The following is a 24,604-nucleotide window of genomic DNA, read 5'->3' as shown; positions in this document are numbered from 1 at the left end:
AGCTGGATGGCAGAGGAAAGACAGGACATTTGGTCAGGGATAGGAGCTCTGGGAAAAATTCGGGCATGGGAAAATTTCAAGTATGGCACAGAGGTGTAAGGAGCAGGAGTCGGGCTGAGTGAGAGTTAATGTGCCACTTGGCAGATCTCATCTAGAATAAACGGGTTAATTTAAGTTGTACAAACAAGCTGGGAGGTGGCCAGCTAGAGATTGAGCTTTAATGAATAATAATTGTCTCTGTGTCATTATTCTCGGGGCTCATGAGCCCAGGAGAGTCAGGCGATAGGACTCCAACCTAGACACAAAACCTTCAACATGTAACTTGTCCTGCCCTTAACATGCACTGGTGTAAAAATGGTGCAAAAATTGTGGGGGTGGCCAACTATTGACTGATCCAACTTTGGAGGGATCCTACCCCTGACCCTGTCTGGAAGGCATGGAACCAGAGATTGGGTATCCTATAGACCTAGGATAGAACTAAGGGAAAAATGGTCAATGAAATTGTTCCTAATACTATTCCTCTGTACTGAGACAGAAGCCTAGCATAATTGTCATCAGGGAGGCTTCATCCAGCAACTGATGGAAACAAATGCAGAGCCCCACAGCCAAATGTTAGGTGAAGCTCAGGGAATTCTGCTGGAGATGAGGAGGAAGGGCTATAGGAGCCAGAGTGGTAAAGCATACCATGAGAGAATCCACAGAATCAACCAACCAGGGCTTATAGGGGCTCACAGAGATTTAACCAAGAATCACGGAGCCTGCATGGGTTTTACCTAAGCACTCCACATATATGTTAAGGTTGTGTGGCTTGGTCTTCTTGTGCAACGCCTCAAAGTGGCAGGAAGGGCTGTGCCTACTCTTGGGAACATTTTCCTCCTACTGGGTTGCCTCATCTAGCTTTAATATGACTGAAGGTGCCCAGTCTTATTGCAGATTGATATGCAATGTTTGGTTGATATCTCTGGCAAGCCTGGCATTTTCTGAAGAGAAATGGAGGAGTGGATCTAGGGAAGAACAGAGATGAGGGGGAAGGAAGAGGGGGAAGGAAAACTGTGGTCAGGACTTAATATATCAAGGAATAATAAGCAATAAAAAATATAAAATAAGAAAAAAATTTATTTTCAGGGCTCAGGGAACTATTCAGCAGTTGAGGCAGAAAGATTTTTAAGATCCTGAGGATCTGACTCACAGTAAGGAAACAGAGTCTTCCAGAGAGAACAGGACGATGCTTCTATGTACTCAGAGATGGTGGAAGCATGTACACAGCCTGCACAGGTTCAAGCCAGAAGCATCTGGAAGGTAGGTACAATCTCCTACTTGTAACTAAGACTGCTTGCAAAATAAAACTCAGTTTTCTCCAATATACCCTCACTGGGTATATAAAACACACTTAGGGGTAGGCTTCCTGCCTGGCAGTAAATGGCGAACATGAAATGAACTCAATGATATTCCTGTAGATAACTTTTTGTTCCGTATTGCTTTTTCAGTCACTTTTTAATTTCATTGATCTGTTGCATCTTTATTATGATATCTGGCTTTCTTTAAATATATGTAAGAATAAACATGGTATATATAAGTTGAGACATTATCCACAATTCAAGCATCCACTTGGGGTATTGGATATCTTTCCCATAAACAAGAGAGCCACTATTGGACTACATTCATGAGATAAAAAATGTTCTAAATAACATGTCAACTTAAATACATCAAGATAGAAACAGTAATGAATTTCTAATAGAGCATGCCTATTTTAAGAATGTCAATTGGATTAATCGAAAAAAGAGGAATGTAATGAGATCATCTCACTAGACAAACATTGAGTACTTGAGAATATTGTATCAAGATTCTAAATTGATCCTCATCTCTTGACGATCTTTTCCTCTAGAATGTGGACTGAACTTAAATATATACTGAGACATTACACTCAGAATTTTTCTTTAATGTATGGGACAAAGTAATTGCAGTTATAATTAATATCAAAAAATTAGATGACATTAAGACAGGAAAATTGAGTCTGTTTGCCTCACTAAATAACATGCACCCTTTAAAACTAGCTTTAGAGGCCAGAAAATTGGGAAGTTATTAGTTTCAAATACAAGAATTTTATGAGATGCTTGGAAAATGAAGGAAGCAAGGTGGCAGAGAATACGGACAGCCTAGATTCTGAGAGCTGCTCTCACCTGGCCGCCAACAAGGAACTGATAATGACAACAACAAGTTTCAGAGAAAACATCACCCCCAGAATCTCCTGATGATAATTCAGCTCAGCCAACATTTGGGCAGGAAACACAGCCATACGGGATCTAAAGAACAAGCAGCTCATAAAATAAGCAAAATAATACGTTTAGCTGCATTATACAGAGTAAGTGCAAATAAAGACACAAGTGTTGATCAGCCGTGGGATGAGCAAATGTATTGTGTGTTCATACCAACACTTTATATAGTGATAAAAATTAAACTACCACCACCTCTGATAATTTGAGTATACCTGTGTAATTTTTTAGTACAAATGGAGCCAGGCCCAAATTAAATGTTACTTGATCTAATTCATATGAATTTCTATTGTGGATAAAAATAATAAACAGTGACTGTTTACAAAGAAAACCATTATCATTGTGACCATCTAAAGGAAAATTATTGGTGTTGGAAATGTTCTTCATATAGACGAGAACAGCATAGATGTGTGCGTTTTGAAACAACTTATTCATTTAACGACTATGTGTGTATCATAGTCTCTTAAGTATTTTTACATAAACATGAATTTATAAAGGTCCAGAAAATGCAGTATAATTATTATTTGATTCTCCAGAGGAAAAGAGAATAAAAATTTGCATATAATTATAGAGTAGGCTTAAATGACCAAACACTGATTGCTCCACAAAGTTATTCTCCAGGTTGGAGAACTAAGCAAAACAGAAGTTACTCCATCATGATGAGTTTGAATTCTCAGAACAGCAGTGATACTGTTGCAACCAAAGGTCATAGATGTAGAAGTTCCCTGCACTGTTGGTGGTAGAAGCTTACATTTGAAGCTGGAAAAGACAAGTGTCTGGTGCATATGGACAATTGTGGAGATTAAACACTCAGATATATGCATTTAAATTATTTCTTTGATAATATTTCTCATTCTAACTTAGTTTGTTTAATGGGAATCTCATACAATTCAATGGAGAAATATTTTTGCAGTTAATAAGTCCATAGTTAATTATTTGAATTGGACCCCTATGTGTCTCCTGATCTAGGAAATCAGAGAATATGTCTATAAGTCCGAATTTCCCATGATTCCAAGTCTTGAATTCTTATGTCACAGCAAGGAGTTACATAGGATTTTATTACTGTGTGTTGGTAAATAATCACAGAGCTACAAAAACTTACCAAATCCTTTAAAATCTTAGGGAACCCCTGTCTCAAATATAACTTTTCTGTGTCCAGAATATGTGTGGGTAATTTTATATTTTCACGTTCATAAAATTTAATTTCAGTACAGTCTTCTTCCCATTAAACTGTGAAAGTTGGAGTGGAATGCAACCAATTTATATATGCTACTCATAATACTATGCCAGGGGTTTTTGGAAATTGATACTTATTAAGTACAAATTATCTGTGTTTATATAGGAAAAATTTTCATGTGAGGGAAAAGTTTCAATTTGTAAAACATATTTTGTCAATTAATGGTTGACATTTCTTAGCGTCTTTGTATTTAAAAAGTTCCATCAATTGCCATTACACACACACACACCTCTAAGAGAGGAAGTTATTCCAAATAGTTTGGCTTTTGTTATCTTCATTATCTTTGTGGTTTTTTTCTTAGTTTTGAACAAGGCAAATAGTTTTGAAATTATGTTGAAATGCCTGTAATCAACAAGAATTTCTGAAAAGTGTGTGTATTTGTGTCTATGTGTGTTCATATATAAAACTTAGTTTGACCTTAAACTCATTATGTTAGAAAAGTTGATCTTCAACTTCTGACCTTCTTCTTTCCCCATCCACATTCTAAGATGATAATCATGTGTCACCAGAACAACAAGGTTTCTTTCTTTCTTTCTTTCTTTCTTTCTTTCTTTCTTTCTTTCTTTCTTTCTTTCTTTCTTTCTTTCTTTCTTTCTTTCTTTTTTTCTTCTTTTTTTTCAGAATCCCAAATGCAGATTAGTATTTTTTTAAATTTTCAATATTTTTCTTTTCTTTTCTTTAATTGTTTTTATATTAATTACACATTATTCAGTTTGTATCTCCCCTGTACATTTTTCCCTTCTCCCCTTCCAATCCCTCCCTCCCCCCCCCCCCTTTTCCACCCATGCCCATCCCCAAGTCTACTGATAGGGGAGGTCTTCCATTCCTTCCTTCTGATCCTAGTTTATCAGGCTCATCAGGAGTGGCAGCATTGTCTTCCCCTGTGGCCTGCCAAGGCTGCTGCCTGCTCAGGGGGAGGTGATCAAAGAGCAGGCCAATCAGTTCATGTCAGAGACAGTCCCTGTTCCAATTACTATGGAACACATTTGGACACTGAACTGTCATGGGCTACATTTATGCGGGGGTTCTATGGTTATCACCATGCATGGACCTTGGTTGGAGAATCAGTCTCAGAAAAGACCCCTGTGCACAGATTTTTTGGTTCTACTGCTCTCCTTGTGGCTTTCTTGTCCTCTCTAGGTCTTACTATTTCCCACTTCTTTCATAAGATTCCCTGCACTTTGCCCAAAAGTTGGCCATAAATCTCAGCATCTGCTTTGATAGCTTGCAGGGCAGAACTTTTCAAAGGCCCTCTGTGTCAGGCTACTTACTGACTTGTTCCCTGTTTTCTCCTTCTTCTGAAGCCCATCCTCTTTGCCTTTCTGAATGGGGATTGAGCATTTTAGCCAGAGTCCTTTCTCGTGATTAGTTTCTTTAGATGTACAGATTTTAGTATGTTTCTCTTATATTATCCACTTATGAATATCCACTTATGAATGAGTATATACCCTATGTGTCATTCTACTTCTGGGATACCTCACTCAGGATGATCCTTTCCAGGTCCCACCATTTACCTGCAAATTTCATGATTTCCTTATTTTTCATTGCTGAGTAATACTCCATTGTATAGATGTACCACAGTTTCTGCATCCATTCTTCAGTTGAGGGGCATCTGGGTTGTTTCCAGCTTCAGGCTATTACAAATAAAGCTGCTACAAACATGGTTGAGTAAATGTCCTTATTGTGTACTTGAGCATCTTTTGGGTATGCCTAGGAGTGGTAGAGCTGGATCTTGAGAAAGCCTATTCTTAATTGTCTGAGAAAGCACCAGATTGATTTCCATAGTGGTGTACCAGTTTACATTCCCACCAGTAACAGAGGAGGTTTCCCCTTTCTCCTCATCCTCGCCAGCATGTGTTGTCACTTGATTTTTGATCTTAGCCATTCTGATGGATGTAAGGTGAAATTTCAGGGTCCTTTTGATTTCTATTTTCCTGATGACTAAAGATGTTGAGCATTTCTTTAAGTGTTTCTCTGCCATTTGATATTCTTCTATTGAGACTTCTCTGCTTAGCTCTGTACCCCATTTTTTAATTGGATTACTTGGTTTGTGGCTCTTTAGCTTCTTGAGTTCTTTATATATATACTGGATACTAGCCCTCTGTCAAATATAGGGTTGGTGAAGATCATTTTCCAATCTGTAGGCTGTCGTTTTCTCTGACAACAATGCCCTTTGCTTTACAGAAGCTTTTCAGTTTCATGAGGTCCCATTTATTGATTATTTTTCTTAGAGCCTGTGCTGTTGGTTTCTTAACTGTAATCCCTAGTGCTAACCTGTAAGCCCCACTGCTCAAAAACCATGTAATCTGCTGGGACTCTGGGAGTTGTAGTTCTTGGAATATAACAAAAGCCTGGTGGGAATGTATGGTGGCCCATAGGTTTGTATTTATAGGCCTTTGCAACATGTGTCTAAGGGCCACTCAGCTCGAAATTTACAGGGAGTGGTCCTGAACAAGGTCCATTTCTTGGTCAGAATTAATATATAATAAAGCTTGCTTCAAATTTGGCCCAATATGGTGGAAATGTAGTTTTTCAGGTGAATCTGCAGATTATGAGTATAAGTATTTTTTCTAATTTTATAATCTCTAATTTTCTTTTTTCTAATTTTTATTATTAGTTACATTTTATTAACTCTGTATCCCAGCTGTATCCTGCTCCCTCACTCCCTCCCAATCCCACCCTCCCTCCCTCATCTACTCCCTGCCCCTTTCCAAGTCCATTGATATGGGAGGATCTTCTCCCCTTTCATCTGACCCTGTTTTATCAGGTATCTTCAGGACTGGCTGCAAAGTCCTCCTCTGTGGCCTAGCAGGGCTGCTCCTCCCTTGGGGGAGTGCAGAGTTCAAAGAGCCTGCCATTGAGTTTCTGTCAGAAATAGTCCCTGTTCCCCTAACTATGGGAAACCAATTGGTTACTGAGCCACCATTGGCTACATCCGAGCAGAGGTTCTAGGCTATATCCATACATGGTCCTTGGTGGAGTGTCAGTGTCAAAAAAGACCCCTGTGCCCAGATATATTTGGTCCTTGTGGAGCTCCTATATCCAATGCACATCACATTTGTCTTTTTAAGTGAGAATTTATCATCTTACTTTGTGTCCTCTTTCTTGCTTATCTTCTTTAGGTTTATAGATTTCATTATGTTCATCATATCTTATAGGTTTAAATAAGTGAGTATATATCATGTGTGTCTTTCTTCTGGGACAGCTCACTCAGGATGATCTTTTCCAGTTCCCACCATTTACCTGCAAATTCATGATTTCCTCATTTTTGATTGGTGAGTAGTATTCCATTGTGTAAAAATACCACAATTTCTGTATCCATTCCTCTGTTGATGGACACCTGGGTTGTTTCCAGGTTCTGGGTATTACGGATAAAGCTGCTTTAAACATGGTTGAGCAAATGTCCTTGTTGTGTACTTGAGCAAATTTTTGTGTATATGTCTAGGGGCAATATAGCTGGATGTTGAGGAAGCACTATTCTAATTATCTGAGAAAGTGCCAGATTGACGTTCAAAGTGGTTGTACCAGTTTACATTCCCACCAGCAATGGAGGAGTGTTCCCCTTTCTCTACAACCTCTCCAACATGTGTTGTCATTTGAGTTTATTTTAGCCATTTTGATAGGTGTAAGGTGAAATTTCAGGGTCCTTTTTATTTGCATCTCCCTGATGGCTAAGGATGTTGAGCATCTCTTTAAGTGTTTCTCTGCCATTCTATATTCCTCTACAGAGAATTCTCTGCTTACTTCTATTTTTAATTGGGTTACTTGATTTATTGCTTTTTAACTTCTTTAGTTCTTTATATATACTGGATATATATAAAGCCCTCTGTCAGATATAGGGTTGGTGAAGATCCTTTCTCAGACTGTAGGCTGTTGTTTTGTTCTGACAACAGTGTCTTTTGCTTTACAGAAGCTTTTCAGTTTCATGAGGTCCCATTTATTGATTGTTGCTCTTAGAGCCTGTGCTGTTGGTGTTCTCTTCAAGAAGTTGTCTCTTGTGCCAATGAGTTCTAGGCTGTTCCCCACTTTTTCTTCTAAGCGATATAGAGAATCTGGAGTTATGTAGAGGTCTTTGATCCACTTGGACTTTAGTTTGTGAAGGGTGATAAATATGGATCTATTTTCATTTTTCTGCATATAGACACCCAGTTGGACCACCACCATTTGTTGAAGATGCTGTCTTTTTTCCATTTTATGGTTTTGGCATCTTTGTCAAAAATCAAGTATTCAAAGGTGTGTGGGTTTATTTCTGTGTATTCTATTTGGTTCCATTGACCCACCATTCTGTTTCTATGGCAATACCATGCAGTTTTTATTACTATTGCTCTGCAGCACAGCTTGAGATAGGGGATGGAGATACCTACAGACGAACTATTGTTGTACAGGATCGATTTGGAGATTCTGGGTTATTTGTTTCTCCATATGACGCTGAGAATGTTTCTTTCCATCCCTTTACTCTGAGGTTGTGTTTATCTTAGTTGCAGAGGTTTGTTTCTTGGATGCAGCATAATGTTGGATCCTGTTTCCTCACCCATTCTGTTAGTCTGTCTTTTTATTGGAGAGTTGAGTCCATTGATGTTGATAGATAATAGTGACCAATGAATGTAAGTTCCTTTCATATTGGAGTAGGTGGTCTTTCTGTGTTTCATTGCTTGTTTTCTTTTAATTTTTTGGGGGATATTTTCTGTATGCTATGTTTTCTTGGGTGGAATTATTTTCATTGGATTGGAGTTTTCCTTCTAGTGTCTTCTGTAGGGCTGGTTTGCTGTGCAGCTATTACATAAATTTAATTTTGTCATGGAATATTTTGTTTACTCCATCTACATTGATTGAAAGCTTTTCAGGGTACAGTAGTCTGGGTTGGCATCTGTGATTTTTTTTAGAGTTTGCATGACACCTGCCCAGGCCCTTCTGGCTTTCATAGTTTCTGATGAGAATTCCAGTGTGATTCTGATAGGTCTACCTTCATATGTTACTTGGCCTTTTTCCCTTGCTGCTTTTAATATCTTTTCTTTGTTCTGTAGATTTAGTGTTTTGACTATGATGTGACTTGATGTGTTTCTTTTCTGGTCTAGTCTATTTGATTTTCTGTAGGCCTCATGTAAATTTATGGACATCTCTTTCTTTGAGTTGGGAAAATTTTATTCTATTATTTTCCTGAAAATATTTTCTGGACCTTGGAGCCTGGAGTCTTTTTTTTTTTTCAATGCAGTTTATTCAGAAACCTTGAATAATCCTCGGACCCTGGGGAAAGCCAGCCCACAGCTTAAATAGCCTCTGGGTAGCCAACCCAGGCGTGCCACGTGGGCAATGCAGATAGGTCCACATACATGGAAGCAAGCCAGATCCTCAGCCTTAGCCAAATGTGGAATTGTTCGTGACAGAGAGCACTCACCATCGGGAAGGTGGAAGGCGGAAACCAGCTCCATCTTTAAGGCATAGCATTCCGCAGCTCTCTACAGTTCCCCCTTTTTGTTTTAGATGCATCAGGCAAGAGTAGAGGTCTGATCTCTGATATTAGAAATAAATTGGGACTTTGTACATCGATGTTCATTTAGGTGTCATCCACCCAAAGAGCATCAGACCCATCCGATACCTTTTTCTCAGAGGTGGGACCTGGGGCATCAACCAACATGCAACCAGACATGCTCTTCTCTGGGTCCAAAGCGGCTGACCCTGACTGCAGTGCTTAGCCTCGCATCCTGAGCGTATCATTTTAGCTTTTTATGGTATCCAACCATGCTTGGGGAGAATGTCCTGCTTCAATGGCTGTAAAGGCCTGAATGATCAAGGCTGCATCACACTGTTGTGAGACTCTAATCTTGCATATATACCACAGGCAAACCAAGGAGACCAACACCAGAAGGCCTGCTAATGCTCCCATGCCTGCCCATTCCTTCAGATGATTCATGGCTGCAGCAATCCATGATGATAATCCTGTGGCTAGTCCTGTGTCCACTCTGGTAGAATTTACTGTGACAGTGGCCACTCTCAGCTGCTCCATCGTAGTATCGAATTCTCCAGTCCAATTACCTAAAATATAGCTCGACAATTGTTTAGACAGATTTGCAGCACAGGAAAAATTCTCATGTTGTATGCTAGTGACACAAAGTCCAGCATATTTTCATTGACAGCCAAGTTGAGCGATTTGCCATAGGGTATCAATTTGCTCCTGCACGAGGTCAATCCTCTGATTGAACACCATCAAGCTTCCTTTTAGTTGAGCATTAATTCCTTTATGTACAACTAAGGCATGAGCTACACTGGCTAAATGATTATTCAGGGTCTGAGCAGTCTGCCCAGTATGACACATGGCTAATGCCCTGGTGGTAGCTCCAACAGCCGCCAATGAGATGGTAGTAACAATGGTGGCTGTAGTTCCAAGATCCCTTTTCTGTCTAAAGACACACATGGTATATACTCACTCATATAGACACACAACATAGGACAAACCCACTAAAACCTGTGCATCTAAAGAAACTAAGCAAGAGAGAGGACCCGAACTAAAATGTCCAATCCCCATCCGGAAAGGCAAAGAGGATGGACATCAGAAGAAGAAGAAAACAGGAAACAACCTAGGAACCTACCACAGAGGGCCTCTGAAAGCCTCTGCCCTTCAGACTATCAAAGCAGATGCTGAGCCTGATGGGCAACTGTTGGGCAGAGTGAATGGAATTTTAGGTAAATAGTAAGAGCTGGAGAGGACAGGGTCTCCACAAGGAGAGCAACAGAACAAGAAAATTCGAACACAGGGAACTTCCCAGAGACTCATACTCCAACCAAGGACTATTCATGGAGATAACCTAGAACCCCTGCACAGATGTAGCCCAGGGCAGTTCAGAGTCCAATTGGGTTACATAGTAATGTGAAGAGGGACTGCCTCTGACATAATCTGATTGGCCTGCTCTTTGATCACCTCCCTCTGGGGGGAGCAGCCTTACCAGGCCATAGTAGAGGACAATGCAGCCATTTTTGATGTGAACTGACAGACTAAGATCAGAAAGGAGAGGAGAACCTCCCCTATTAGTGGACTTGGGGAGTGGCATGCAAGCAGAATGAGGAGGGAGGGTGGGATTGGGAGGAGAGGAGGGAGGGGCTTATGGGGGGATGCAGAATGAATAAAGTGTAATTGATGAAAAATTTTAAAAAAGGGAAAAAAATAATTTAAGAACCTTAAATGACTTTCAAAAGTGGAGGAAAACATGCAGTTAGTCAATTGGCATGGAGCACGTCTCGCCCCTGGGGGCAATGGTTTCGTGAACCTACTCAGACCTCGGACACCACCACTGCTAGTTCTAGGACTGACGCAGGATGTTCCAACGAGGGGGTTAAGGCTTCTCATAATATTTCCTATGAGCCCACACCTGTTTGTCTATATCCCCCATTTTTATTCATTATTAGCCAGATAGAGCCAAGTAATTGTGGTGATGATACTTGCTTTTTTGCCCAATGCTGGAATGCTAGTAAATTTAGGTATGCCCTGGTTACTTGCATGCCTCACTGTGTGCCTGTGCCCGTTGATGCCCCTCACGCTATGACTCTCTTCAGACAGAAATGGAATCTTCTTTTTCATTGATTCCTATTATTCTTAGATTTCATCTTTTCATGGCATCCTTGATTTCTTGGATATTTTGTTTTGGGAACTTGTCTGATTGTTCTTTTTCTTTGAGTGAACTATCAATTTCTGCGTTTGTATCCAGAAATTCTCTCTTCCATCTCTTGTATTCTGTTGATGATGCTTACCTTTGTGGTTCCTGATCTTTTCTCCAAGTTTTCCAGCTCCAGGGTTTTCTCACTGTGTGTTTTCTTTATCTATTTTAATTCTGTTTTCATGCCTTGCACCATTTCCTTCATCTGTTTGAATGTGGATTCCTGTCTCTCTATGATTGTCTCTATTTTTTTTGTTCATTTTCTCTCTGTATGCCATTAATTGTATCTTTAATTTGTCTCTATTTAGCTAATTTATTTAATTCATCTAATTTATTAATTTATCTCTAATTTGGCTATATTTGCCTGTGTTTCTTTAAGAATTTTGTCCATTTCCTCTTTCTTTGCCTTCAATTGACTGGCCAAATTTTTGATAGGTTTGTTCATTTCCTCTTTAACTGTCTGAATTTGCATGGCTATTGCTCTGAGAGAATGGTTTGTTTCCTCTTTATGAGCCTCAAATAATTGGTTAAGCATAGCTTTAAAGTCATTTTCCTGTACTTCTGGTGAATTGGAGTATCCATCAATTTTGGTGGTTCCTGGTGAAGTCATGATGTTCTGATTTATGTTGGATGTGCTCTTTTGCCTACCCCTGGCCATTGGCTTATCTGAAACCTTCCCTGTTTGTTTCTGTATTCTGCAGTTCACACTGGTATTGTCTCTCTCTGACATCTGGAGAGTTCTTCAGGAAGCTGAGAAAGGTCCCGTGGCCTCAGCGTGTGGTTGGTGCACTAGCTGTACCTGTGGGTGTAAAGTAAGCGGGCGCAAAATGGCAAATGCAGGCATGCACTCCTGTGTGTGTGTGTGTGTGTGTGTGTGTGTGTGTGTGTGTGAAAGTGTGTGTGGCAATGTGTCTCGAGGGACAGAATGATAGAGAATGTTGAACCCTTGAGTGTGTGGGAGGGGCTCTGCCTTGCAAGCTTCTAGGGGGTTATTTGTGCATGCACTGTATATGTAGCAGGCGCTAGTGATGGTTATGGTGCAATTTCCAGCATTATCTGCCTTAACTCCCCAGTTGGACCCACAGAGCAGGGGCTTCAATGTCCCAAGTGACCCTTTGTTTCCCACAGTGGGTATGTAGGTGGGAGGGGTCCAACGCCTGGCTTCTATTTTAGAAGGACCCTGGATGTGGGGCTCTGCAAATACTCAAGGGTGCACTCACTCTCAAGCAGGTCACATAGACAGGGATCGGGGTATCCAGGCTCTCTGCTCTCTGGTATGGCCCTGCTTGATTCTATGCAGGAGGACTGATGTGCTCTGCCAGCTCAGTGCTGCTGCAGCCACCATGTTAGGACATTCAGCTGCAGTTGGAGGCTGGGATGCTGGTCCAGATGCCTTCTGGGAAGTCCTGGGGGTCCTCCACTGTGCTTTGCAGGCCTGGGAGGCCCAGCGCCTGGTGTGCCTAGCTTGCATGGCAGGTCTACTGGGCTTTGGTGAGTATATAGTGAATTATCTGTCACTGAGGGATTGGGTGGGCCATACAGTCAGTGGCTAAGAGACCCTGAGGAGCTAGTATGACAGCTAGCAGACCTGGGAACCTGGGAGGATGGTGCTGCGAGTCTGAGACTCCAAGATCGGTACAACTGGCAGTTGCTGCTAAGGGGCTAGGAGCTCCACCTCAGCTGCTGCAGACCCCAGGCAATGAGCTCTGAGCTGAGATCTTGGTGAGCCAGCTGTGCGGAGGAGGAGGGTTGTTGGAGAAAGGAAAGTGCAGGGAGATTAAAGGATCGTTTCTCTCCTTCCCCAACCAAGTCCATGGTGATCCAGACCAACATTCTCACCTCATGTGATGTTCCCTGTCATTTAGAAAGCCTCACTGTCTTTTTCCTGGCTTGAGAAGTCCTTCCACTCACCAACTCAGGTGTTCAGGTTTTCCACAGCTCAGAATCTGTGAGTGCCAGTCGCCACCTTGGCTCCACCCCCTCCCCCAGTATAAGTATTTTTAAAATACATTTATGGTAAAGTTTCAAAAAGGAAATAAAGTACCTCAATGTTTACAGTATGATTTATGCAATTTAAATTTTTCTCTGTGTTTGTATATGTACATTAATGGGGTAAAATACAATACACAATTCTTAACAAAGCAACGCTGGAAGGAATGGTGTGAATTCAAAGAAATGAAGGGTTATCTTTGAATGTTTGCTTCATTTCATTGTTGTTTTTCAAACATCTGAGTAGATCAATTTTATGTACATATGATATAAATTTTATATAACTTTGAATTGAATCACATAGAGGAAATGAGGAGGTATAGACAATTAGTAAGCCGGCCTGCTGAATTTCTGGCTTGTGCAAACCTCTTGCTGCCTCTGATCCCCACTTCGCTCCTATGCCAGAGAGCATTTGTGAGAGGCAACGATTGTTTCACAGTGAAAATGAAGTTTGTCGCACTGACATCCTTCATGTTCAGTGCAACCAGGGATGCCCAAGTTTCTCTTTGTGCAGGAATGAATCTTCTCCTTATCTGCAGGTGTTTTAGCCTTAGAATAGAAGGAAGATGAAGGTGTTGGTGGGCAGCATAACTTTTAAGAAAATTAAAACTCATAACCTGTAGCTAAAGGGAACGCTGTCGCTGGTTCTTTCCCAGGCACCATTCTCCCTGGGAAACTGGCTCTTTGGGAAATCCTTAATGGCAGCCACCCAAGAGTATTGCAATGTAGACTAAAGGAATGGGCAAGCTGCCCCAGCAGAGCTATGCAGGGAACAAGATGGCTGGTAGAAGAAATGCTCCTCTTCCCCCTCTAAACAAAGCACTAACCATTGGGAGGGGTATCCCTTACAGGCCAAGTGCCAAGACTAAAAAGCTGGAAATTACTTTTTAAGATTCAGTGAGAGCAATGTCTCACGCATACAGGTGGGAATGTAAAAACTGAAAAAGGAATGTTTCAGAAAGAGAAGACATGATGCCATGTACATACAGAGAATGGCAGACAGGATTTGTTAAGACACAGTTTATAAAAACTTCCTGCCCTGTATACTGGTTCAGTAAAGAGCTACAGGCAAGGAAAGAATTGGAGATTTATAATTTCTAAGCTACAGACAGGAAAAAAAAATCTTATTTTATGTTAGTGATGGTATTTCCTGGATGTTTTTATCCTTTTGATCTTTTTTTTATATTTCAAAAAAGGTTCTTCATTTTATTTTCTATTTCTTTTTCATTTGCAGTCCAGTATACCAGGGTAAAAGTTCTATTATACCACCATGATTTGTTTATGTGATAGGCACCAGAGCCACAACTAATTCTCATGAATTAATTTCAATTTTTTTCTAGAAGAATCTAAAAGCAGATAATTGAAATAATTACATGACACGTACTGTGTATTCCATGTCCACATCAATAAGCCCACAATCATTACACACACAGTTTATCTACCTCTCTATCATCTGTCTATCTATCTATTCATCTATCTATCTATCCATCCATCTATCTATCATCCACCTACTTGTCATTACTCTTAAAGAGAACAAAAGGATCTTTATTAGCATAGCATGAAATGTTCAGTGGCTTCTTGACAGGGGATTTTGTTTGAGGAAATTTCCAAACAATGAACCTGAAGTATAAGGAAGACAAAACCTTTAATTACCTTTTTCTTCAGTTGATGCAGAGCAGCTTTCAGTTATTATAGCCTAATGGGAAAACATCTGAATAGCGAAAGCAGGAGGAGAAAGAAAAAGAGAGAGAGAGAACCATAGTTGGTGTGAGAATGTAATTGCTGGTGTAAGGTTGTATCATTAAAAATTCCTGTTAACAGATAATGGGAAGCTTACACTTGGTGAACTCTCTCACCTTTAGACAGTTTTCGGCCTTCAACTTCAAAGAAAACATTTAGTCCTTTTATCTGGCCCCACCAGAAGTCCCTGAGCCAGAGAAAATATTATTTTATGAAAAAAAAAGTAATTTCCCAAGGTACTTACCACTTGAAACATAGAAGAGGGAAATGCACAAGTGTGGGGGATCTAAGAAGGATAGAGTCCTCCATTGATTTTTCTTCTAGAATCCTCTCAGCATTTCCCTCTCTTCTACAAAAATATGGTGTTGTACCTAAACAGGAAAAGAATACATGATAAGAACACAATGTCAACTAAGCAAATTGATGATAGTAACTGCTTCTCATTGAGAAAGAACCCATTGCACAAATTGACAATCTGTCCTTCACTATCATACTGCAGTTCTTATACATGTTCCTTGCAGTAGTGTGTGAAGTTAGACCATAACACTGGAAGGCATTACCTTACTTATTTTTAATCTACTTATCAATATTATTCATCTTTGTACTCTGAAGGATTCAGCTCAAATCTCAACTGAAATGGTTGTTGGCTGCTAACTTTTGAAAATTAATTAATTGTGTCTATAGTGACACATGATTAGTGACACAATGTTCCCTCTCTTCTACAAAAATATGGTGTTGTACCTAAACAGGAAAAGAATACATGATAAGAACACAATGTCAACTAAGCAAATTGATGATAGTAACTGCTTCTCATTGAGAAAGAACCCATTGCACAAATTGACAATCTGTCCTTCACTATCATACTGCAGTTCTTATACATGTTCCTTGCAGTAGTGTGTGAAGTTAGACCATAACACTGGAAGGCATTACCTTACTTATTTTTAATCTACTTATCAATATTATTCATCTTTGTACTCTGAAGGATTCAGCTCAAATCTCAACTGAAATGGTTGTTGGCTGCTAACTTTTGAAAATTAATTAATTGTGTCTATAGTGACACATGATGCCTAAACAACAATTCTCAGAATGAGAAGGGTTAAAAATGCAGTGGTTATAATTAGCAATGATGTAATGGAAGTTGGAAAAGAGAAGGGGGGGAAGGATACAAAGAGCTCCTTGTGAGCATGAATCTACCAGTGTATGGGGTTGCCAAAAACTCAGAAATTCACCGTAAATCTATAGCTGTGAAACTTAGCATCGGGGATGCCAGTCATTTATGGCCCTGTAACTAACTCACTGGAAAAAGTCACTTGCAGGCCAGAAAAATTGCATGAGCTCCATAGCAATAATAAAAGTAGAGAAAGAGGTCTAAATCTGTAGACTATGGTATGCCCTGCAATTATGGTTCAGTATCCAATATAAATTTTATTTCAGCCTTGATCTGTGGATACCATGGAAACTGTCCTGGCCCCATAGGAAAGTGTTAGGAGCTACAAATTGTATTAAAAGGGGATTTATATCCTTGATAAGACTATTGGAAGCAAACATACTCTCCTTGATTTGCACACTTGTGTATGAACAAGTACAGTAAAAGTAGAGATGCCCAATATTTAAAAATAACCTCTTAATAGTATAAAAACATTCCTGACCCTACTAACTGATGGCACACTAAAAATGAAATTATAATGTAAATTATAGTGTTTACTTCAATGTCACACTTCGGATTTCTAGAACTCTATTAGAGTTTTTTCCTTTCTTATAGTCAACTAATGATTCCGATAAAAAAAGAAGATAGTTTTCTTTTTCACCTTATATGTTATACTGTGAAAACAACTCTAAAATATCACAAGAGTTGCCTTTATTTTAGAAGACTTGATGTCTTTAACTGTATGCAAAATTATCTTCTCTTAAACCATCAAGATGGCTTGGTGGCACACACCGCTTGCCTCACATTCCTGAAAAGCAAAGTTTGATTCCTGAGTCCCACAACAGAAGGAGAGAAACCATTTTTAAAAAAATGTGTTCAGATTGCCACATGTGCGCAATGGCACATTTCACGTCTGCACTCACATACATACATGTAAAATGACAATAATGTTATAATTTTTATAAAACAGAATTTAAATATATTTTCTGTAAAAAATGCGAAAACATTATCAACAAAGTCACTAATAGGACCCATGGAGAGCCTCATAGGAAATTAACTCTCTGAGCTTTTGTTCTTCATTAATCTTTATACTTTTGTCATGAATAAGGTTACAAACATAAAAAATACATGCATTTCAGAGAGATTCCTCTGTTTTCTTAGGTGGTTATCTTCTGTTCATCCACCTTTTTATTTCTGAAATCACTTTCTTAGAACTTTGATATCCCTGAATTATTAACCTCTTCTCTGTACCTAAGGTGCTTGGCAAACATTCCAGCAGCACCATGTCCCATTGCAATTTTTGACTTTGCACATATGTCCCCCAACTATCAGAAACTTGCCAAGGATAAAGTCCACTTACTGCCTATAACCAGCTTTGTGACCCAGGAGTCACAGGGGTATCTGACATGTAGTAAGTGCTCAGTAAATGTTTCTTCTTTACATTTGCAAATTTTAAATTTGAACTGAGCCTACATATATACTGGACAGAATATTATCCATTTTGATAGTTTCAGACATGTAACTAAACAACTCAAGAGCTATAAATGATTACATTTTATTCTATTGAACACTTTAGATCAGAAAGAGACATGGTCTTGAAATGTACATATATATATATATATATGTTCTCAATAAGAGAAAGATCTCAAAGGAGAACTAAGAACTTGGAAAAACTAAAAGTTGAAAACTACCTCATTATTTCCCATTTTAGAAAAAATCAACCAAGGTTCTATTTAATATTTATTTATAGGTTCATAATATTCTGAGATGGTGTACTTGGTTGTTATCTAATTTTTTTCTATAGAAATGAATACTTGAAACCTTTTAAAATTGGTAAGACAATGTACCGAAACACGGATATATTCCCATGTATAGCTTTTTGATAGATTAAAGAAGGAACACTCATACAAGCAAAGGACAAAGAAGCAAAAAAATGCACCTAAGATCATCCTGAAATGGTAGTGAGCATGACTAGAGCTGTGCTGTTGTGATGGGAAAGTGACTTCTCTATTCTTCCCTTGTTTTGATTCATTATTCCCTAAAGGAAAGTTCACTCCTTTCTTCATGTCTCCCTTTGAAGATGTTTGACTCTTTTTCATGTCTTGGCACCTCAAGTAATTAAAACTATGAACTAATTGAGCTCTGACATCTGTATAGGGTTAAAAGACTGTAATTGTATGCTTCATTCAATCCCACAAACAGAAACACAGAAAAATATAACTATTATCTGTCTAAACATAAAAATTAGAAAAACGAAACCAAGCTCTACTCTGGTTGTACAGTGTGGTGGGACTTTGATTTACTCATGATCACTAATTTAACGGTTCATCCCTATCACCCTAAATCAAAGGCAAGTGTCAGGGGAAATTACTGTTTGAGAAATATAAGAGGTAAGGGCTAACACTTGACCATGTATTTATGTATTCATTAATTCATTTACCTATTCAGTCTACACAGTGTATTGCCACATAGTAATCATCAGTTTAAGATAAGAAAAATTACATATGTAATACATTTAGAGAAATAAAATATATGCATATATTTAAAAAGGACAAAACATTTCACTGGTATGCTTTCTAAAATCAAATATAAGACTTGATTAGGGACTAGAAAGACGCCTCCATGCTTAATGCTTTTAATGTATGAATATGATAACCAGAGCTCATATCCCTATGATCTACATAGAGGCCTGGTAGGCATGATAGCTTACCTTTAATTTCTGTGCCTGAAAGACAGATGGGAGTCCATGCAACAAGCTAACTGGCCAGACTCTCTGTAACGCTCAGCACTGGCTTCAGCTAACAGAATTTTCTTCAGTGAATAAGATAGACAGAAATCCAAAGATTGTGAGGGACTCCCAATGTCGACTTCCATCTCCCCCAAGTATATGAACACATGTGAACACATATGGCAATGCATATGAACACACGCATGCAGAACAAGGACACATTAAAATAGATTAGATTAATATAGCTTTTTATGCACATCCAATGAGCCTTTACATTTCATTAATACTATCAAGGTGAATGATGAGTGCATCTGCCTTCTAATGCATTAAATGGATCAGAAAAGAAAACATTCCTGTAACTGAAATGTTTTGCATGATTATATAATCTATGTAAATAAAGTAAAAGCAGAATAGAAGCATCTCTTTCACACACACATTCACTCACATACACTTTTAAGTATCATTATCTATTGGAAATTTCTTATATGAATTATGTGTTTATATCATATATGTTGCAACAATTTTATTACATACATTTCAATCAAAGGCAATATCTTCAAAGAAGTTTCTCCCTTTGGTAGCTGAATTTTGAAAAAGAGTGGTTTTCCCAAGACAAGCTCCGTACTTTGCAAAATGTGACGCAATGTGAAGAGAAGTGGTTTCTGGGTTCAACTCTTTGAATTTTCTATGTTAGATATGATATTTTTGTGAGCCTCTAATAGGGTTCAATCTCCTCAAATTTTATATTTGAAAACCCATGAATGTTTTGAAAATATTTTATATGTTAAAAATATTCATGCTGTCGCAGAGCTTATAGAAATCTTTTGTGCTAAAACATCAGAACATTGATTATCCAATTACTAATTTGAAATGAGCTTAATTTTCCTTAAAGTTGCTGGTGCATTCTACTTCATGTTTCTAGATACTACAGACCACTTCCGAAAAGTGCCTTTGTTTTCACTAGAATATCCAGGGTATCCTTCTTGAGAGTAATCAAGGTCACCACACCTGTCCTGCTAACTGAGATCTGTGTGCCCAAGTCAATAAAGTCTCCAGTAAGGCCTAGCATTTACCTTGACCATCAGTGGCTTTAGGGACTACTTAGAGACATTTTGTTAGACTTATTCTGAAGAAAAAAATTCCAAGATTACTATTATACATATGAGAGATCAAAGAACTACTAGCTCATTTTCCCAAATTTTGGATTATCTGCTGCTCAAAATTGTATAAATTGCCCCATCTTGTGCTCATTATTAACACCTCTATAGGGCACACAATATGACCATTATGCTGTTCTTCTAACCAGTCAAATAGTAGGTCTAATATGATCTGATTGTGAGGGTATAGTGGCTGTTGACATGCACTCACAGATTAGTGAGCGTGGTATGCTGGGAGAGGGTCTTTTAGTGCTCTGAGAGTATATCAGCTTTCATTAAGCCCACAAGAATACGTAATGGTGATATGTTAGGCAATAAACTACTACTAAGAGTTTCTGTACAAGCAGAGCAGTGCCAAGAGAGGAGGGGAAATCTGTAGGGAAGCCAACAGAAACCTGTGAGTAACCTGAAACTGCCGGAGAGTTTCTGCCACACGTGGGGCCACTGAGACATCCTGCAAAGCTTATCTGACTTCCAGGAAGAAAGGGTCAAACCACAGGCTGCTTTGCATTTTCTTCTAAAATAAAGACAGAGACAAATAATATAGGCATTAGAAACAGGGATGAGCTGAGTGTGAAGAAAGGAAAATCTTGCCCTGCTTCTTTATTTTATATTATGAAAATAAAGTATATGAACCTAGATACCAGAACTGACAGAGGGAGGTAATAGCAATGTTCTGACTGGAGACCAGGTGCTCTGTCCCAATCCAGTATTCTTTCCACACCACCTGCCTTCTCTGTACATGAAAGTGTCTATGGCTTCTAGGCATCCCTCCCACATCCTGCTCTTTAAGCCTTAGTGCTATGCCAGCTGGGGTGGTCTTTCCTTGCTCTGTCTCTCAAGACTAATGATCCTGACTGAGAATTTTTTTTTTTATGAAAACACAGATAAAGCTTGTACCGGTGTGCAAAATTTCTATTATCGACATGTATGTGAGATAATATCAACTTCACATCTCTGGCTCATTCATGGTTCAGCTCTAAAGAATAAAGTACTTAAGAAGCCTCCTCACAAAAGATCAACTCTGTTAGAAAGTTATGTCTTCTGCACACTGATTCACTAACAAAGGACCTAGGAGTAGATACTTTAAAAATTTCTGCTTGCTTTATGCCCTGGAAAGAATTCAAAGATAAGGCATATGAACACCCAAATACAGAATTTCCCCCACCTGCAATTCATTGGTTCTCATGGTGCAAAGGAGAATAGCAGGCACCTTCTTTGCTTGCCTATAATTTATTTAGCCCTTATCAAGGGAAGATCTTAAAAAGAAAGGGCAAAATTGCTTCTGGCAAGGTTTCAAGGAAAGGAGCTTTGGTAGCAGAGACACATAAATAGTATAGAAGATACATATTTCAAATGTTCTGTGATATTCTAGAGGCAAGAAATTTGGCAGTTTAGCTTAGTGATGTCCTGAGAACATAGCTGGAATGCAAAACCAACGCCAAGAATTCCCCACAAACAAATCAACTCAGACACATATCTCATAAACAGAATCTTTGAAATCAGTATGAAAACAATTTACAATGTTTAGAGACACATTGAGCTATATAATTAAAGTATAGTCCGTTGTGAAGTAATTTTAGCTTTTGACGTGGTGGTAGGTAGTTGGTGGGTGTTTAAATAAGTATTAGAAGTATTAGAGAAATGAGCTAAATGAATTCAGTACAATGAGAATGTACCCATAGATGGGTAAATAGATGTGTACATTAATGCCCATTGAGTGCTGTGCTCTGCTACTTAGCTGTGTTAGTTTTAATGCCCCGAGAAGAGCCTAGGCACAGGGCATAACTTAGCACTCATGAGACTAAGGCAGGAGTATTTCCAAGTTCAAAGCTAGTGTGAACTACATAGCCTGTTCTGTCTCAGTACAAAACAAAACAACAACAGAAAAAGTGCATTGCAAAACCCCTTTAAATAATCCATGGCTCCTAACATGGAAGCAGAAAGCTGAAATGATTGAACTGCATTGCCTTCCTTTATTTTCAATTCTTCAGTCAGTCAATGTTTTGTTTGTTTGTTTGTTTTTCATTGCAGTCATCAGAAGAGACTACTCATGCTTTTATGGTAATAACATCTAGATAGCAGTGTCCTTTGTTTTCACAGCATGTCTTCTGGGTATACCACATTCAAATTCACCAAGGGGAGAAGCTGGGAAAGACGTGACGTGACCCACAGGTGTGAATGCCATGCTCAAAATTAGCCTGTAGTTTCACAAATACACAAAGCTGTGTAATTCATTATGGTTGACTACTGCATTATTAGGCATATTAAAAAGATGAATTGTCTAAGTTAAGCATTGCCTCCAAGGTACATTGTCTCAAGCTAGTATGCCTACAGTGCGCCAAATGATTCATAATATGGGCCTTTAACAAAGCTGAATGTAACTGAAACATGAAATAGGTCTGGCATATTACACTCATCAGCATTGGTATGCGAATGCCCTTTTTGCTGCCAATGAGCAAGCACTGTGCAGGTGTGCTGGCTGTGCCTTCCCTCTGCTGAGCTTCCTTTATATACTTTCATCTTCATCCCCCTCTTGGGATAACGCTCTTTATTTTTGCGTAAATCACAGGGAGACATTCTTTGGGTAGCTGTTTCTGCTACTGTTACCTAGATTGAGACGTGAACGTTCCTTTGGCTTTGTCTATGTCAACAAAATTTAAAGTTAAAATATGAAAGGTGAAGAGATCTATGATGTAGGTAAAAGAGCAGCACTCTGGGGGAAACTGTCTAAAGCTGCACTGGTTTAAGGAAACCTCTGGGAACTTGTGTTAATTCATGTAAAAAAAAAAAAAAACCTAGACTTATCAGTTTCCAAATGTGTGCTAAGTGCAGAGCTGGACTCCAGAATGTTTGCTTGATTCTATCTTGTCTTCCTCTGCTGTAGAGATTTAAATCAATCCATTATTTAAAATATGAGAAACAAAAATACGTGAAAAGCAATTTTAAATGAGCTATTTTATTATAGCACAAATAGTCATTATTATTGTTACTGTAGATGTTTTCGAAGAAAATGTGTTGGGAGTGGTTGTGTTTTTGCCTAAAATCTAATATTTTCCCTTGTCATAGCTTAAACATGTTATCCTCAAAGGCTTCTTTAGTGCAAGGTCATTTAGCAAATTTGTTTTTATCTATCCCTACATTATAATTAGCTGTTTGAGGTGTCCCCATATGTGGTACTTTCTATGGATCCTTTGCATCTTTATATACCTCAGGAATTTAAGTATGGGAATATGAACTCTGAAAATTGGCGTGCCACTCAAAAATTGGGCCGCAGTTACCTACATGTAACTCAAGTAATGTTTCATAATGTTTTCTTACTTATTCTAAAGGGGATTTAGTTTTTATGAGTTATTATTCTGAGAGTTGAGTTATTGGCTGCCTTCATGATGTTATCTTCATTTCCTTGAAGAGGAGCCGTGAAATGGTCTGGTTTCATCTGAACCAAACAGGGAGAAAGCCAGAGGAAAAGTGTTAGAGAGAGGAAGTCACAGTTTTTCAAAATCTAATTTCAGAACCCAAAATCATTACTTTGGTTTGATTCTATCATTAGAATCAGATAATTATGGCCAGCATACTCACAAATGGAAGGGATATGAATTTTGAAATTCAGGAAGTAGGCAATTGAGAAGCAATTTTAACTATTTCCTTTCATATGTATTTTTTCTAATGCCAGTTATTTGCTTCAGGTCCTTTGACTAAACTAATTATCAGTTGAAGCTTAACAGATTTCAGGATTTCAAAATATTCTTGTAAATACCAATTTAGAATTATCTTGCTAACACATAATCCCACTAAGCTTCACAGGAAAAAAATTTCAACCTTTTTCTGATGGTCTTCTCATCATTTGAATGATATTAATGTTTTGACATGAATTGATGGCTCATGTTTAATTTTCATCTCCTTGGTAACTTATGAAGTCAAATGCTTTTCCATGTGCTTGAGAAACAAATTATGTTTTCCCACCAAGAAGCTGAAGTTTTTCTACTGTGTCACTGCTTATGGATCTTTAACAGCTAAAAATAGATTAATTATATGCACATAGGTTAAATATATGCAATATTAAATTTCATGTAGATTTAATCTCATGTAGCTTTAATATTGGTTCTAAGAAAATTTTTTAAACAATGACATGTTTTCTACATTGAAATATAATTAAGCGCTAGGGCTCTGATGAAAACGAATAACAAAGCACTTTCATGACTAAAAACGTAATGTTTCTGATGAGAACATAGAACCAGAACAACACAGAAATGTGTTCCAAGAGCATTAAGAACATGGTAACTTAAAAGAATGCTAACACCAGGACAGGGAAGTTGTGGACAAAGAAAAGAGTTTTGGCCTTGTCTAGGTAGGCTCTGATGGAATCAATTATCCTTCATTTCCCACTTGGAGCTCTCATGGGTTCAATGAAGAGATGCCGAGAATGCAGACCCCTGATGAAAAGAAGGACAGACTGCAAGAGCCTGGGCTTGGTTGTCAACTTCTGTAAAACTCTGATGTTCATGGCCCCTGGTGTGGACTCCTTTCTATCATCCATCTGGTGCAGCATGAGTAGAACATGTGTCTCATATATTTGGGTAGCTTTTCTAAGCTTTTCTAAATGACTGGATCACCACTTTGGCAGTCTCCAAATAAGTAATAAACCCACATGTGATAACTTGTGTGAGTTTGTTAAATTTTG

This window comes from Meriones unguiculatus, chromosome 17 (assembly GCF_030254825.1).
Source record: "Meriones unguiculatus strain TT.TT164.6M chromosome 17, Bangor_MerUng_6.1, whole genome shotgun sequence".
In the NCBI taxonomy this organism is placed as follows: domain Eukaryota; kingdom Metazoa; phylum Chordata; class Mammalia; order Rodentia; family Muridae; genus Meriones; species Meriones unguiculatus.
This window is presented reverse-complemented; position numbering follows the sequence as displayed.